At 41.9% G+C, this 16,614-nt stretch overlaps 1 protein-coding gene across 1 annotated transcript in view; it reads right to left on the reverse strand.

Moving 5' to 3' along the window:
* The window catches only part of DPYD (dihydropyrimidine dehydrogenase), a 495,134-nt gene that overhangs the window by 17,826 nt on the left and 460,694 nt on the right, over positions 1–16,614 (reverse strand). The gene's annotated exons all lie outside the window — the stretch shown is intronic.

The raw sequence follows: 16,614 nt of genomic DNA on the forward strand, positions 1-16,614 counted from the left end.
TAAAGATTCATAGAACTTGGGTGACAAACCTCCATTTGCTTAATGCCTTGCATCAGTTTCCCCTTACAGCTAATGGATTTGCTAGCTAACTTTATAAAGCATGCTCTGAGATTATTTTGACATGGCGCTTAAAGGGATATTGGATCGGTTACTATAATGGCAGCCAGTTCCAAGCAAACTCTGGAAAGTGCTAATTTTATTCATTTCACTATTTGACCTCATTGAGCTTCTTAATCTTTAGCCTCTGGGCTTCTTTCATATAATGCAGCAAAGGGAAAGAATACTAAGCTCCAAAATACTCCACTTCCAGCCAGAAACCTATAAACGCCGGCTCCAATTTCTAAGCACACCAGTCCCAACAGATAATGACTCTACACCACCAATCCATTAAAGTTCCTTGCAATCCATGAAGGTCATTGTGATCTTCCACCTAAGAAAGAGAACCATAACTCATGACACAGCGTCTGCTTTGCATGTAGAAGGCCCCAGGCTCAAACTATGATATCTCCAGGTAGAGTTACCAGCAGCCAAAAAAGTGTAGCATAGGCAAGGCAATGTGCTATGCAATGGTACTACATCACATATTTCAGGAGTCATCCTCATGCGTTCAAGAGAATACCTGAATACCCAAAGGAGCATCTCCACCTTCATTGTTCAGCCCAGATACTAAGATCCAGCTCCAAGGGCATTCTGATGGTTCCCTCATTGCGAGAAGTGAGGTTACAGGGAGCCAAACAGAGGTTCTTCTCGGTAGTCATGCATGCCCTGTGGAATGCCCTCCCGTCAGACGTCAAGGAAATAAACAACTACCTGACTTTTAGAAGACATCTGAATGATGTCTGATGCTTTTATTTGCTGGAAGCCATCCAGGGTGGCTGGGGCAACCCAGTCAGATGGGCAGAATGAATGAATGAATGAATGATATAAATAAATAAATAAATCTAATAATAATAATAGAATATGTGTGCAGGGGGAACAGGTGTGGGCACTGTTCCAATGTCCCAGAGCAGATTTACAGGGCATGCAGGAGGCATGAAGTTAGAGGAAAAGGCAGGGAAATACCATTGCACTAGTGGAACTGTTTAGTTGGATACTGTCCTCTGTTCACATTACGTTCATTTCCATCAAAACAACCATATGGTGAGATTACCACCTGAAGATCATATAATCCCACTTTAAAGTGAAAAATTCACTATGATCAGCCACATATTCCACACCCCATATTGACCCCATCCGAGAAGTCACCCCAAAGGAAATGTATCTGGGATATCTATGTCTCTTCCAACATCCCTGATCCTATCTGACATATTCAGGAGAACTGTCTGTTGAGATGTACATTTTGCCCACATAAGGTCTGCATTCTGGAACCTGTGACTTTCTTTGAGGAAGGCTATTGGCGCTGTGGGTTAAACCACAGAGTCTAGGACTTGCTGATCAGAAGGTCGGCGGTTCGAATCCCTGCCAAGGGGTGAGCTCCCGTTGCTCGGTCCCAGCTCCTGCCCACCTAGCAGTTCGAAAGCACATCAAAGTGCAAGTAGATAAATAGGGACCGCTCCAGCGGGAAGGTAAACGGTGTTTCCGTGCGCTGCTCTGGTTCACCAGAAGCGGCTTAGTCATGCTGGCCACATGACCCGGAAGCTGTCTGCGGACAAACGCCGGCTCCCTTGGCCTATAGAGCGAGATGAGCGCCGCAACCCCAGAGTCGGACACGACTGGACCTGATGGTCAGGGGTCCCTTTACCTTTTTAAGAGTTGAGAAGAGAAATGGGACAAGCTGATGGATCCTGATGGAGCTGTCCATTCAGCACTTCACCTGAGCTCTTCTTCAGATTGCAAGAGGAAGGTAAGGAAACACACATTGTCCTTCACTTGAAGCAACAATGTGTCTATGGCTGGCCTTGAAGATGACCCAGTGCTGGATCCTCATGATGGGGTTTGAATAGAACTGGCAAGCTGACCCTGATATAGACAGTACAGATCAGAATAATTTGTAGGATGGCAAAGTATCCCAGTGTGAAATGTGGCAGAACTCCCTGTCCCTTTGGTTTCAAGCGTTACAGTGCAGGGCTTTTCTCTTGCCTCCCCTTTTTATCCAAAAGTAAATCTCTGGCACTCAGCTTCCAAAAGCAACCTTGTAACTGATGAAGTGTACAAATCTCCTGCAACCATGTGGTTTTTGTTTCAGTATTTCTCCAGGGATTCATCATTGATGAATTTGTTCTCACTGGATAAGCTAAATCCTACTCATTTAAAGATAACAGTATCTACCAGTAGAACTGTTTCTATCTAGATATAAAAAGCATTAGACTGCCAATAGAGAACTGACAACATAATGAATCAACAATGAAACCTTAAGCCAGCAAAGCTTTAAGGTGAATAAGCCTGTTTCGATTATAATTTATTCACAGATCAATCTAAAGCCAATTGAGCATATTATGAACTAGAAAAGAGGCTGGTTTCCTAAGAGAAGCAGGCGCCTGATATCTTCATTTTCAAATTACTGTATCTTTTTTTTTAATGGAAGAAACACTGGCCATGTTCGAGTAAGGAAGATAATATGACCAGCTCATACTAATTCTCTCAGATAATAATACTAGTAGTTCATTACTTAATTATGAATACATGTACCTTATCCCGACTAGATATTTGCAAAACTAATGCACTTGCAGGTATTTAGTAACCTGGCAAAACATTTCTTCTGCTTCCAAGATTACAGGACTTTAGAGTGTCTCACTAGCCCTTTCAGTAATCATGTGATTACCACTGCATAAAGGTAAGAGGAGGGCTGTCCTCACTGACCTTGCCATGGTGTTCTCAGTGGCTCTGCCCCCTAAACCCAGTCCATTCATTGGAGGGGAAGTCTTAAGCGGGAGCCTACTCTACACATGCAGGCTCCCCACTCAGTTTAGAAACCTAATTGTGCATGGTTCAAAATTCCATAGGGAAAATATGTATGCGCAATGGGCTCTCCATTTCAGACTTCCCCTGCCCCACAGTGGTGTGGGCAGCAATGATGCAAGGACAGGGGTCCACAAACACAGCCCACTATTTCCCTCTCATGACATTAATCAAATATTGAGTGGGCATCAGTATACCACTTAGTCAAGTCTCAGATATATTTTAAGATTAAAATTCAAAGCAGTAGCCAGTTTTAAGAATATGGGTTTTGTCGGGGCTTTCTTTCAGCTGGAGTTTGCCGGAACTCAGTGAGTTGTGACACCTCTTTTAAAAAAAATAGCACTGGGTTTCGTAACGATTTGAGGAGGAATTCAACACCACGTTCTTCTGATCTTTCTTTTCATGACAATCATTTCTGCTTGGCAGGCAAAATGTTTCCCCCCTGCTCCCCTTACATGCTGTTCTGGGGGTTCTCCTGACCCTCCAGAGCAGATCTGGAGAGGTGCAGGGAGCATGGGAAGAGGAAAGAGGTGAAGTCCCATTTGACTAGTGGGAGCCCTAGCACTGTCTTCCACTTGTATTGTAGCTTAACTGAATCCAAATCCAATTTTTTTTCCAGGCCTCATAATAAACTGCCTTAATGTTATTTTTTAATGTAACGCAATTCATTAAATTTGTATACAGGCAACCCTCATTTTGTGTGGGGGGTTCCATTCCGGACTCCTGCACACATAAGCCCACTCCACCCCCCCCACTCTGCTCCTTTCCAAGATGTCTTTATGATATTTTGTGGCTGCTTCCAGGTTCAGCACATCATTCGGATGTGCCTAAATTGGGAGTTGCCTGTACTGCCTTTCATCCATAGATCTCGGGGCAGTTCACAGCACAGAAATAGTCACATCATAATCACCATCATATGATTTTATGAAATACATGTCTTTTTGCTCACTTTGTTAGGACAAAGGCTCGTTTCATTATTTAAAACACCGCCAGTGGATTCACCAAGACTTAATTTGAACAGTTCAAGGCATGGGTCACTTATAAGGTTTTTCTTTTTTGTTCAGGGGTGATGAACCTGTGGTACTCATGATTTGTTGGGCTCAAATTCCCAGCATCCCCGGGCAGCATGGCCAATGTCTGGCAACACTCGGAGCCCTACTTTTTCTCCACCGCTGTTATAAAAAGCAATTCCTAGGGTTCTGTGCAAGTGAAGCAGCCATAAGCAGTTTGACTGAACATCAGTGTTTGTGTGTTGTATTTTGATAGCAGCACATCTGTGGGGATTCCAAAAGAAGTAAGAAGAATATTGACAAGATTAATGAAGTATCAGGGGAGGAGGGAGACGTTCCTCACACATCTAATCCCCTTGTAGCTAAACAACAGGGAGTGTAGCCTTCATCCCCCTTGAGAAATTTTGTTCACCTTAAAAAAAACAAAAACAACTTTCTGCCTTCAACATTCCACGAACGTTTTGCTTGAACAGGGACCACCCAAATCTGCCTCCAAGTTTCGGCTTGGATAACATCACTCTCTGCAACATCACATCATTTGCTCATCTGTTAAAGGCAACACCATTCCTTCCTGCTTAAACTTCACTCAATGATCTTGATCTGATTTATTTGTCAGCTTTGAAACAAGAAGAGTTGAGGGATTATTCTTTGCTACAGTACAACAACATTTCGTGTTCCAAAAGACCAACTGGTCTGGTCTTCTGGCTATGTAATATTCATCACACACAAAAAAGCACCATACTGCGTGTTTAACCAAATGCTTGATTAGCAAGGATGCCAAAATGAATGATATACCTCTGTTGTGGGACGTAGGGAGGTGTTGGATAGAGGGGGCAAAAAACACAATGGAAGATTTCAACAGATTACTGTGCTACTTGGTGAACATCTGGCAGACTGTCACTTAATAGACAATAACATCTTCTCTAAACAGAAGAGACTTGAATCCATCAGGGATTCCTTCAGTACCGTATGTGCTTAACTTAGGCTGCAATCCTACAAACACTTGCTTGGGAGTAAATCCCATGGAAACCAGCAGGGCTTACTCCTGAGTAAGACATGCCTACACTTCCACTGCACAACATCTGCTTTGTGCTCTTTCCATAGATTATCATATTCATGACACTTTGAAGTGAAAACCGTTTTACTGTCTCACTCTAGCCAAAGCATGAAAAAGAAATTAAAAACACTGGCAGGTTCTTTGCTTTCAGTTTTTTTCGGGCATGTATGAGGAAGGCCTCCCTGGCCATTTTGGGGAAAGAAATTCTGACAGCTTAGCAGACTAAAGTTGTAACAATGGCGACAGCAGACTGCCTATTAAGAAACACCACAGAGCAACAAAATGTAGCTGCTTTCCCCTCGCCTGAATAAATATGGCAGGGGGACTCTATGCTTCTGTACTAGCAAAGTGTGTGCAAATAACACTGTGGATCATTCTTGGGGTGTTTTCACAAGCAAGCTTACAATTTTGTTTTGCACACTGCAAAAGTGGCACTGCATATAAAATATACAGCTGAGAAATGGCCACTGTCCATTTTCTTTTTCACATTTAACAGAGTTCAGAAACTCTTGGCAAGTTGTATTTCCAAAGAGGACACACCTGATGTGATCTGCCCGGAACCATGCGGAGATCAGAGCATGAGAATCTATGCACTGCTGGAGTCCCGCTCTCTTACAAAATTGCACACAGGGTGGTCTGAGGGTTATCTGTCGGTCTTCTCTAAAAAGCGATTCCTGCCACCTAGGAGCAGCTAGCTAGTGCACATGGGTCTTGCTGCTACGCACTATAAAATCAGTGTAGGAAGTTCTGCTGGGAGAGATGTGTATTGATGACACATGCTCTCAGGGTTCTTTTTACACATTTTACTTACTTTGCAGACTCCAAGGGGGAAACTGATCACAAAAGACATAAAATGCACCCAAAATATGTATGTGACAGGATGTAATTAGGACCCGTTGCTCCCAGCAAGACTTGCTACACCGATTTTTGGTGGCTGAAATTACTTTTTAAAAGCAACAAAAATGACAGACCAGCAGCCCTCAGAGCACCTCAGAATCACTCACAACCCCACACACGTTTTTATTATTTTTGTGTGTCATTTTGGGGGGGGGGGGGTAGCTTTTCAAGGATACAATCATTAAAAACCCAGCATGGAAATGAGATGGAAGAAACTTTAGCCTGACATAGATTTTTGTCAATCTCTACTTTTCACATGCTGCAAACACATGCAGAATGATGGGCGGCGTGAAAAGCGTAGGGGCATTGTCTGATAAGGGCAGTTTTCCAAGGCAGATTACCTGGCCAAGGAAGCCTTGAATTTATTCAGGCTGGCATCACTCAAAGCAACTCTCCTTCTAGCTAATAAAGACAGATAAATCAAGGACACTGCTTTTTTCCGTATTCTATGTCTGTTTCCTAAAACCTGCACCAGCCACTCAAAGCCCTACCTTCTAGCTGCCTCAAGCTGTTTTCTTTGGCAAGGAAAAGCCTGTTGCCGACACAGCGCGAGTTAATTTATTGAAGGGTTTACCATTCCCTTTGGTTCTGATCCCAAGTTATAAAGGAAATAATTTAGTTCTGTGAAGTGTCCTTCATGCTCGGTGCTCACCAAAACCCTTTATATTACAGCAATGATTTAAATTCTTGTAAAGGAAAAAGACAAAACAGCACTGCTGGCCAACTTACGGAATCGTGAAAACAATTAATTTTGCCCAGCAATAAAAGTTCCACCTCCAAACAAAATATCAAAGCAAATGGAAGTAGAACTACAACTTTCGTTTTACTGTAGTTTGCCTTCTGCCAATGAGCTGGGATGAGCTGTCCCATTCAGTTTCTGAAAAGTGTATTTTTCCCCCCTATACTGCTTTATATTTTTAATAAAACTCTCCAAGTGGTTTACAGCATATTAAATCAATCAATCAATAAAACAATAGCCGGGCAATGTTCCTCCAGCCTCATGAGGAGCATCTTCAGTAGGTCTGGTGAATCTGGGCCCAGCCCCCTAGACCAGGTGGAAAGGGTCTTGCAGGGACTGGCCTTCACACTCACAGCTAGGCGATGTTCCTCCGGCCTCATGAGAAGCCTTTTAAGCAAAGCTTCACCAGAGACAGTTTTAGCTTCTTGAGTTCTTCAAGCCTCGAGGAGCAGAGTGCCCTACAGGGTCCTACTGAAATGAGACTAGATGGGGCCAACCTGGGGAAGCTTCCAGGTGAGCATCTCCAAGTTCCACACTACCAGGGGAATAGGAACACGGAAAACAGTCTTCTACTGAGTCAGACCACTGGTCCTTCTAGCTTGGTATTGTCTACGATGACTGGCAGTGGCTCTCCAGGGGTTTCCTTCAGTCCTAACCTGGAGATGCTGGGAAGTGAACCTGGGACCTCCTTCATGCAAAGCAGACACCCCACAACTAAGCCATGGCCTTTCCTATTGTGAATAGCTGACATTGAAAGGGGTGTGTGATTCTGTGGGATAAGAATAAAGCTGCCTTTCCCTCATGCCATGTCTCCAATCCAGCTCAGCCCTCTCCCACTACAGTTTCTCAAGTGATCTGGTAAGAATCTCATGGGGGACACAGAGAGATATCTATATCTCTAGCACAGTTGGCCAGTTGATGCACTGACATTTTGGGGATGGGGCTATGAAGGAGTATCCCTTCGGTTTACATCAATAAGAAACCTAGCTTAGGCTTTGAAAAGCACGACTTAGGAACTGTGAGGATTCTGTAGGTTGACATTTTCTTGAAATTTACACTTTAATGTAAAAAAAAATAAAAAATAAAAAACAGAATCTAATCTCAAATGTATGCATTTCAGATCCAGAAAACAAAACCACTCTCCTTCTGGCCTGGCCTAATAAATGTCTACTTAGGATATTTTTTTCTACTGAGGTCACCGAAAGGTTCTTTGGTACACAGAAATGCCAAGCATTTCTCATAATGGTTTCCTCATCTCTCTTTTATATTAATTTATTAGTGCACAAGTGACAGTTCCTGGTACTCGAAGCAGCTTTTTTTTAAAGATTAAAAATATGTGATAATACAATGCTCAGATGCTCTGAGACACATGCTTTATATCTTGAACTACTCTAAAGGGAAAATATTAACTTCTAGCAAGCACTGGTGATTTAGAACAGTGTGCAATTGAGGTATGTGCATACTTTGTGTAAGCACACAGGTTATATATGGGTATGGAAAAGTCAAAGGAAGATTCAGTTGCATTTTTGTTTCTCTCCCATGTTGAATTCTTTTGTTTCGTTTTTTCAAAAAAAAGGAGAGAAAAAAAATAGCATGTGCCTTGCATATATTAGGTTCTGAGCTGCATTGTAAATAGGAAATCTCTCTGATAAATCTAGAAGTAAACTCCCCCTTCTGCTGGATCACATAACTCTCCTTGTGTTATACTAATAGATTACATAAATGCAAACCATTGCTAATAATTCCTAAATAAACCTTCTTCCACTTCAGATTCACTGTAATCCATCTCTTATGTCAGATGAACTGTGGTACTTATCCTCCTTACTGCAAAGGCTATAATGCGGCTCCTTATTCATCTCTCATACACAGTAATCCCTCCACCTCAACTTTGCAGATTTCTAATTTAAATGTAAAATATTCATGGCAGACAAAGGAGCCCTAGTCTAAACAACAGCTCTTATAGCTAATACAAAGGATTCTGACATTGTCTTTACCTAATCTTTTTAATAAAATAAAAAACCCACAGGCTACATAGTGATTTTATTCATCACAATGATTATCTGCATTTTCTGCAGAAATACAGGCTTTAATAATAGCAATTAGGAATAATCTTGAAGCTGCTATAAAGGTAAAACATTCTTCCAGATATTTTTTTAAAGTCTTGTTGTTTTATTCTGCAAGACCATATGCTGTCTTGAATACTACATTTTTTAAAAAAAATTCCATGATATTAAAATGTATGGCATTCACAGCTACAATGTCGGGCACTGGCCATTGGCCACTGGCCACTGTTTATGGTTTTAAAGGAGGATTAGACAAATTGCCATAATGGAGAAAAGGGCTATAATATGCTTAACTCAACCATCCTGTTCTGAGGCAAGAAGCCTTTGAATTCCAGTTGCTGGAGTTGGGAGGCAACTGGGTAGGGGTGCTTCCTCCATGGCCTGCTTGTGGATTTCTGGAAGCATCTAGCTGGTTACTGCTGAGAACAGAAAGCAGGACTGTTGTTGTTTAGTCATGTCCGACTCTTGTAAGCCCATGGACCAAGCTGGACTAGATGCACCTTTGATCTCATCCAACAGGGGTATACTTTATGCATCCAGATTTGGGATGACGAACCTGAAACCCCCTAGATGTTGTTGGATTCTAGCTCTCACCAGCCCCAGCCACCACACCCAATGGTCAGAGTTGTGGTTGAACAACATTTGGAGCACCACAGGTACCCTATACAGATCTATCTATACAGATACGCAATTGTTTTGTTGTTGTTTAGTCGTTTAGTAGTGTCCGACTCTTCGTGACCCTATGGACCAGAGCACGCCAGGCACTCCTGTCCTCCACTGCCTCCCGCAGTTTGGTAGTGAAATCTTACAGTGGTGCCACATGGGAATGGAATCATTCCCCGTCCCCAACCTTCTGAAACTGAGTAATTTAAATTTCTTTGTAAGAATAGGGCACATGCATTATCCCACTTTTATGGGACTACTGAAGAGCTCATTGCAAATCAGAAAAATGCATCCCTATGCAGCAATTTACAAGGAGTAAGAGGAGCATAACTCTATATTCAAAGAGCAAATGGATAGGGTTATGGTTGAGCAGGGACCTGAGCTCATTCACTGCTGACTTCAGCCTTCCCAACTGCAGAGGATTATGAATTATTACAGTAGCTAATGAAAATATATTTATTGTTTTTGATTTATTTTAACAACCCTAAGTCCACGAGGCAAGTAACGTTACTAAGCAAGTAACAAGCACCAAGGAAGTGTCACAGGGGAGAACAACACTATCTCTTGGGTGTGCAAAGCCAAAGCTCTTTCGGGTCAAAAATCAACATCTAGAACTGAGCCCAGAAATAAACTCTGGAACAGAGGTCTAAAGTCCTCTGGTGGCCCATCCATTTAAGGAAACACATACTTTAAAAATATATATTCTGAATATAGCAGCTTTTGCTAAACCATTCATTCATTCAGTCATTTTATTCACACCCCACTTTTCTCCAAGGAACTCAAGTGGCATACATAGCCCCCCCCCCATTTTATCCCCACAACAACCCTGTGAAGTAGGATAGGTTTGGAGAGAGTGACTGGCCCCAGGTCATCCTGTGAGTTTAGTGGGTAGGTGGGGGATTTGAACCCAGGTCTCCGCACTTCTAGTGCAACACTCTAAAAACTACGCCACAGTGGCTCTATTGAACTTTGGTATCCGATTCTGAGTCGATTGTTCTTTGCCAACCAGCCTTTTTAAAAAATAAAATAAAATAAAATTAGAGTCAGCGTGGATGCAGTTACTCAGAAGGCTAGAATATTGAGACTCAGCTCCTTCTGCAGCCCCATATAACTGCATGAAATATGCAAAGGGAGAGAAGGAAGCAGTGAGAGTGGGATCACGCAGCATTTCCAGTTGAGTCATGAATGATAACCACACTGATTCTGTGTAACCACCCAGTATCGGTAGTTTAGATGGACACACCTGGGAATTTTAACCTAACACCACCTTGCGAGGAATTCCAGTTAACAGGAACAAGTAATTAATCTGGATAATTAATCTGGGACGACCCAACCAGCTTCTGCTCGCAGTTCATGCTGTGCTTGCTAAGTCTCTAGAACTTTCATTAAGTTTTAAATATTTTAGATACACATCTAGAGACAACTCAAAATCATTAAAATATGATAAATCATCACAGCATTATAAATCATTATAAAGATTATACAAATCCATGTCACGAGTACAATAATAATGGTCCTGGTACCTAAATGAGAGTAAAATGTTCCTTCCCTGTAGCAATAGTGAAATGTCAAGGCCTAGCTTTCAACGTGATAAAACGATACTATATAATACGTAGGGCAGATAGATAAAAGAAAGATGCATTATAATAAAGTTTCTTTATTTCCTCAAATAATGAAATGCCCCCCTTATCTAACAATCACTAACTATAACCATCACAATTTTCCCAAGGAAAAATGAGCTTGCGCTATTCATGCATTTTCAAAGAGCTTACACTATTCATTCATGTTGTGGGCAGTGAACTCCAGGGAGAAAGCTGTCAACCCTCCCTGCTGTTTCCCAATGCTATAATAAGGAAATTTCCCGCAAAAAAAGGGGAAAGGTTGGATCTGGCAGTGGCAATGGCAGCAGTGGTGCTGGCAGTGAAACCAGCAGCACCAGCCATTTAAGTTCTTCCCCCAACAAATGCACACCTACCAGCACAGTTGCAGGCAGGAGCAATTTGCCTGCAATTGGGCAGATTTCTTACCCAGGGAAACGTCTCTCACGTCTGCTATTTTGATATCATTTGCAAGTATTTCTGCTTGCCCAACAGAACACACACACCCCTTTTCAAGCTACCACTAGTGGAAATGTAAGGGCTGCATTTGAGGAAAAACCACTGCAGCTATCCTTCTGAAAAATGAGCAAGATTAGTGTTAGTGACAACAGAGAAGGGGCAATGGCTGCAAATTTCATCCACTTCTGCTCACTAAGTTATAGACAATTCCTTAAGCTAATATTCCCTACCAATAAACCCTACATGTATTCGCCTGTGATTTGGCAGCCTTAATCCACACGAGAGAGGTTGGCCTGCCTGAAAATGCCATTTGCTTCTGCTAAAAGGGGAAAACGTTATAGTCATTTTTTATTCCCCATAATAGTGAATGTAGAAAAGCAAAGTTCAATTCTTTCTGAAATGAATTTGGACCCTGAGCCAAATTGCACAGCCTCCAAGTGCTTCAAACCAAATCTTCTGTTCTGAAGCACTGAACCCAGATCCAAACTGAACCCATACTATGAACATTTTTCCAATGAGTAAAACCCATATGTGGCCAGATATTGGACTATATAAAAAGTTACAGACTGATTGTCTATATATATAGACAAAAGCCGCCGCTGCCGCCGCCTCAAGAGCAAGCCCAGCTGCAAAAGCCACCTCCACCACTGCCTCCAGAGCCAGTCTGCCCCCAAAGCCGCCTCCGCCGCCACCTCGAGAGGCACCCCAGCCCCAAAACCTGCCTCCGACGCCTTCGCCCCCCCCCCTTGAAAGTCAGGCAGGGCCCAAAAGCCACCTCCGCCTCGAGACCCAGGCCGGGCCCAGAAGCCGCCTCAGACACTGAGACAGGCCGCATCCAAAATATAGTCTACCCTCAAGTATGATATTTTACAACTTCAAAACGTCACCTTCTCTTTCCTTTCTTTTCAATTTCACACACTAAGCCACAGCAACGCGTGGCCAGGTACAGTTTAAGATTAAAAAGGTACAGTTTGAGATTAAAAAAAAAAATCAGTTGAAAAGTTTTATGTCACTCTCAAATTTTGCCAAAATTTTAATCCTGTGAGTTGCTACTATGATTTCAACTCCTATATTTAGAACTAAGCATATATTCAGATGAATCCTAGAGCAGTGTCTTTGAATTTAACTGCAAATTAGCATAGACTAGCCCACCTGTCTATCTTCACCTGGAGAGAAAATGAGATTTTTGCTACAGTGGAAGCTCTGCTTAAAATGACCGTCTCATCTTCATCCTGACTGCACTCAAATAGCTTCCAAATAATATATTTCAGATGAGCAATTGCAGAGATCCTGCAGTGCTTGTATATTCAGAAACATAATGCTTCATACCAAGTATTCATTGAAATTGCAGGAAATGTATTTTTTTTATTTTATGTCTGGACTTAATTTTTCTTTCTGAAGTGATGAATGATACTTAAAAATGCTTATTAAAAACAAAGGAATCCCCATTGGTCCACAGGGGGGGAAAGCAAATCCAAATCCACAGTCGAGCTATCCCTATAATTAGAACCAAGAAAACTTGTCATAAAATACAAAGGAAGCTTTTGAGTTTTCTGGAACCCTTCGTCAGGTGGGCTGTTACACAAAGAAGCGAGTGCTGTAGAGGATGAGGAAAGATAAGGAACTGCACAAAGCATTTGCTTTATGTTCTAGTTATAAGGTCCACAAAAGGCAGGACTGGAACATTTGTGTCCCTCCAAATGTTGCTGGACTCCAATTCCCATCAGCCTCAGCCAGCATGGCCAATGGTCAGGAATGATGGGAGTGGTAGTCAAACAGCAGTCCATGGGCCCCAGACTCCTCATCCCTGGCTATAAGGTTCTGGCTATAAGGCACTTGTGTGTTTCTGGGTAAGTTCTGGACTTTGTGTTTCAAAAAATGGGGGTGGATCAGCCATGCCTTTTCTGTCTTAGAACCCTAGACAGCACCATGAGATCCGCAGCATCTAGCAGAGACTAATCTGATTAAGTCTGCAGTGTTCGTCTTCAGACTGAACATAAATGTAGACCTTATGCCTACAATATTAAACAATTTTGGGTTTCTTTTTTACACCCCCTTATTCTCCCTACCTGTATTGCATAATAGAAAACTTGACGAATATAGTTCTTGTTGTTTCTGATACAAGTGTTGCCTAACTTCTAAATTTCTGAAAGGTTTTACTTAGCATCTCTTTTTATAGGTCACACTCTTGATTGGACAGTGGTTTTTCATGTTAAACTATGGTCCTGCACCACCACTGAATTTGTCACAGGGCTTTTGGTTTCTCAGGTTCCTTTTGTTTTGCAGCCCTTAATAAAACATTTGCAGACTGGGGCCATGAAAGCTTTCAGTTGACATATACCGTATTTTTTGTTCCATAAGACGCACTTTTTTCCTCCTAAAAAGTAAGGGGAAATATCTGTGCGTCTTATGGAGCAAATGGTGGTCCCTGGAGCTGAATTGCCCAGGGGCCAAAAGAGGATCATGCTTTTTATTTTACAAAGAGAAAAAGGGGGTGTTGAAAGGACCCCGCTCAGCAGCTGATCGACAAGAGATCGGGAGAGAGATAAGAGTCCCCGGCTCCCTTTCAGCCCCGCCCCCTTGCCCAGGCCTCCATTGTTGAATGTGCTGCAGAGGGAGGTTGTTTGTTTCCCCAGCTACTTGTGACTGGCTGATTAGATTATCTGTCTGGAAACTGTAGAAAAGGCTCCCTTTCCTTTAGAAGCTGAAGAAATGTGAGTTGAACCCCATAAAAACAGAGCTTTTCCTCTTTGCTTTTCCCCCTTTGCAAAAAAACTGCAAAACTTTTAGCTGTTCCTCAAAAAAGGGGGGCTTTTCCCTTTGCAAAAAGCTGCAAAACTTTTAGCTGATCCTCAAAAAACCAGGGCTTTTCCCTTTGCAAAAAAAGCTGCAAAACTTTTAGCTGGTCCTCAAAAAAACAGGGCTTTTAGAGGAGGAAAACCAGAAAAATATTTTTTGCTTGTTTCCTCCTCTAAAAACGAGGTGCGCCCTATGGTCTGGTGCGCCCTATGGAGCGAAAAATACAGTAATTCCTGAGAGTTTGTTCTGCATCTCAAACAGTGCTTGGGAAGTTCTAGTTTATCCTCTCCAAAAGGAACTAGTTCAAAATCAAGTTCATCCTTTCACAAAATGAACCAGTTCATTTCAAGTTCACCCAATTTCCTCAGCATTCAGAAAGTTACAATTTAAATTTGTGCAAGTCACACAGCTGTTAAAAGCAGAAGGCAACATTCATTGTTTTCTTATACCTGCCCTTCTCACTGTAAGCCAGTGATGGTTAAACTTGGTCCTCCAGCTGTTTTGGGACTACAATTCCCATCATCCCTGACCACTGGTCCTGTTAGCTAGGGATGATGGGAGTTGTAGTCCCAAAACAGCTGGAGGGCCAAGTTTGGCCATCACTGCTGTAAGCCATTCTTGTTGGATGAGAGTGAATCTCAGCAGCAGGGAAGACAAGGAAATGCCTCACATTCTTTCCTTTAGATTTATTAGCAACCGTGATTAAGCAACTAAGTATTCTTAGCAACATCAACACCTCTCTAACTGCCTAATAAGACCATAAATGTTGCCTCCATGTTTTGCTTACTAACTTTGTTTATGGATGTCTGATTAAATTATTATTATTTTTTAATGAAAGCTTCTAATTTTTTTTTGGGGGGGGGTGTAGCTGGATGAAGGAATGAAGCTGAATTAGCAATTAGTTAAAATTCTAACCCAAAATGAACTTAGTTCACCCAGCAGGTGTCGTTCAGAGATTTTTGAACTAGACCAGTGAATGTTGTTCAGCTGAACTAATTCATTTCAAGCACTGATTTCAACCAACCTCACCTCAGGGTTACTATGCGGTCAACAAGGGAAACATCTAATAGAAAGATAGGTAGCCTTTCTACCAAAACTCTGCCATACTTATTGTGAGAGAGCCAGTCACACAGATTTGACACTAAATCCTAGCTAGTGCTTGTAGGCTGTGTTGTTGAGCCATAGAAAAAGCATGCCTAAGGCAGGCACCCCCAAACTCGGCCCTCCAGGTGTTTTGGGACTATGACTCCCATCATCCCTAGCTAACAGGACCAGTGGTCAGGGATGATTGGAATTGTAGTCCCAAAACATCTGGAGGCCCGAGTTTGGGGATGCCTGACCTAAGGCATCAGACATGTTGTCTGCAGAGGTAAGAAGTGGTGGAACAAGGTCACCTCATTTCCAAATTTGGAACCGTGTAGCTGGGTGAACTAAGGGTAGACATTTAGCAAGAAACTTGGACTTGCAAATTTCAGGAATATAATCAAGCTTGCATTGAGGACAATGCTTAGAAACAATCACGCTAAAACACCTTTTCTTTTTTTTTTATACATGAGAAACAATGGCCAAACCCTTTGTCATAAATTTAACTGGGGCCAGATGAACTCTCCTTGGGCTTTGGATCTGGTCCACAGGCCAGCATTTGACCTTCTCTGATTTAAACACAGGAATAATTTTCCTTAGATATTTCAACTGGATTTGCTGGTCTTGTCTAAATCTCCTGTTCTAATTGGTATGAACACTTGGCCATTGTACCTCATACCACTTCCTAACAGAAGGTGGTAAATAAGAGAAATAATAAATCCTTCATTATAAATGCAGACTGAGCAGAGCTAAAAGGAAAATCAATGTTGCAATTTTAATTTACCACTTCATTGTGTAAATTTATATGCAAGCCTTGTGCAATAAAGTTTTCTCTGGCATATTAACCAATTCTTGTCAAACAGAAATGCTGCACTTTCATTTTGCATTCTTTTCTACACCGAATAAAGGGCCCCATTTTTTTTTCTTAACTTTGTCCAAAAAACATAGGCTTCAAGCAAGACAAACTAAACATATTGTCATTGGTTTATCTGAGAGCTATCAATTCTACGAGCCATTGTGGTAAGGACATTATTTAAACAAGAGTCCATCAAATGCAGAACATCGCAGCTGATGCTTTATTGCTTCCATAAAAGCCATCTTGGCTTCAGTATACAAGGACCAGCACAAACACAAACTCCAACACAGCTGCATAGCCAAACCTACTTAAAAATGTATTGTTTTCTAATTCTGCTCAGATATTCAATTTAACACACTTATTTAAATAATCTTTGAAGTTCTTCCATTCCTTGTACACCTTCTCCTCCCTCTGGTCTCGGATTCTCGCGGTCAGTTCAGCAAGTTCCATAAAATCCATCAGCTTCATCTGCCATTCTTCCACTGTCGGGAT

Source organism: Lacerta agilis, chromosome 6 (assembly GCF_009819535.1).
Source record: "Lacerta agilis isolate rLacAgi1 chromosome 6, rLacAgi1.pri, whole genome shotgun sequence".
NCBI lineage: Eukaryota > Metazoa > Chordata > Lepidosauria > Squamata > Lacertidae > Lacerta > Lacerta agilis.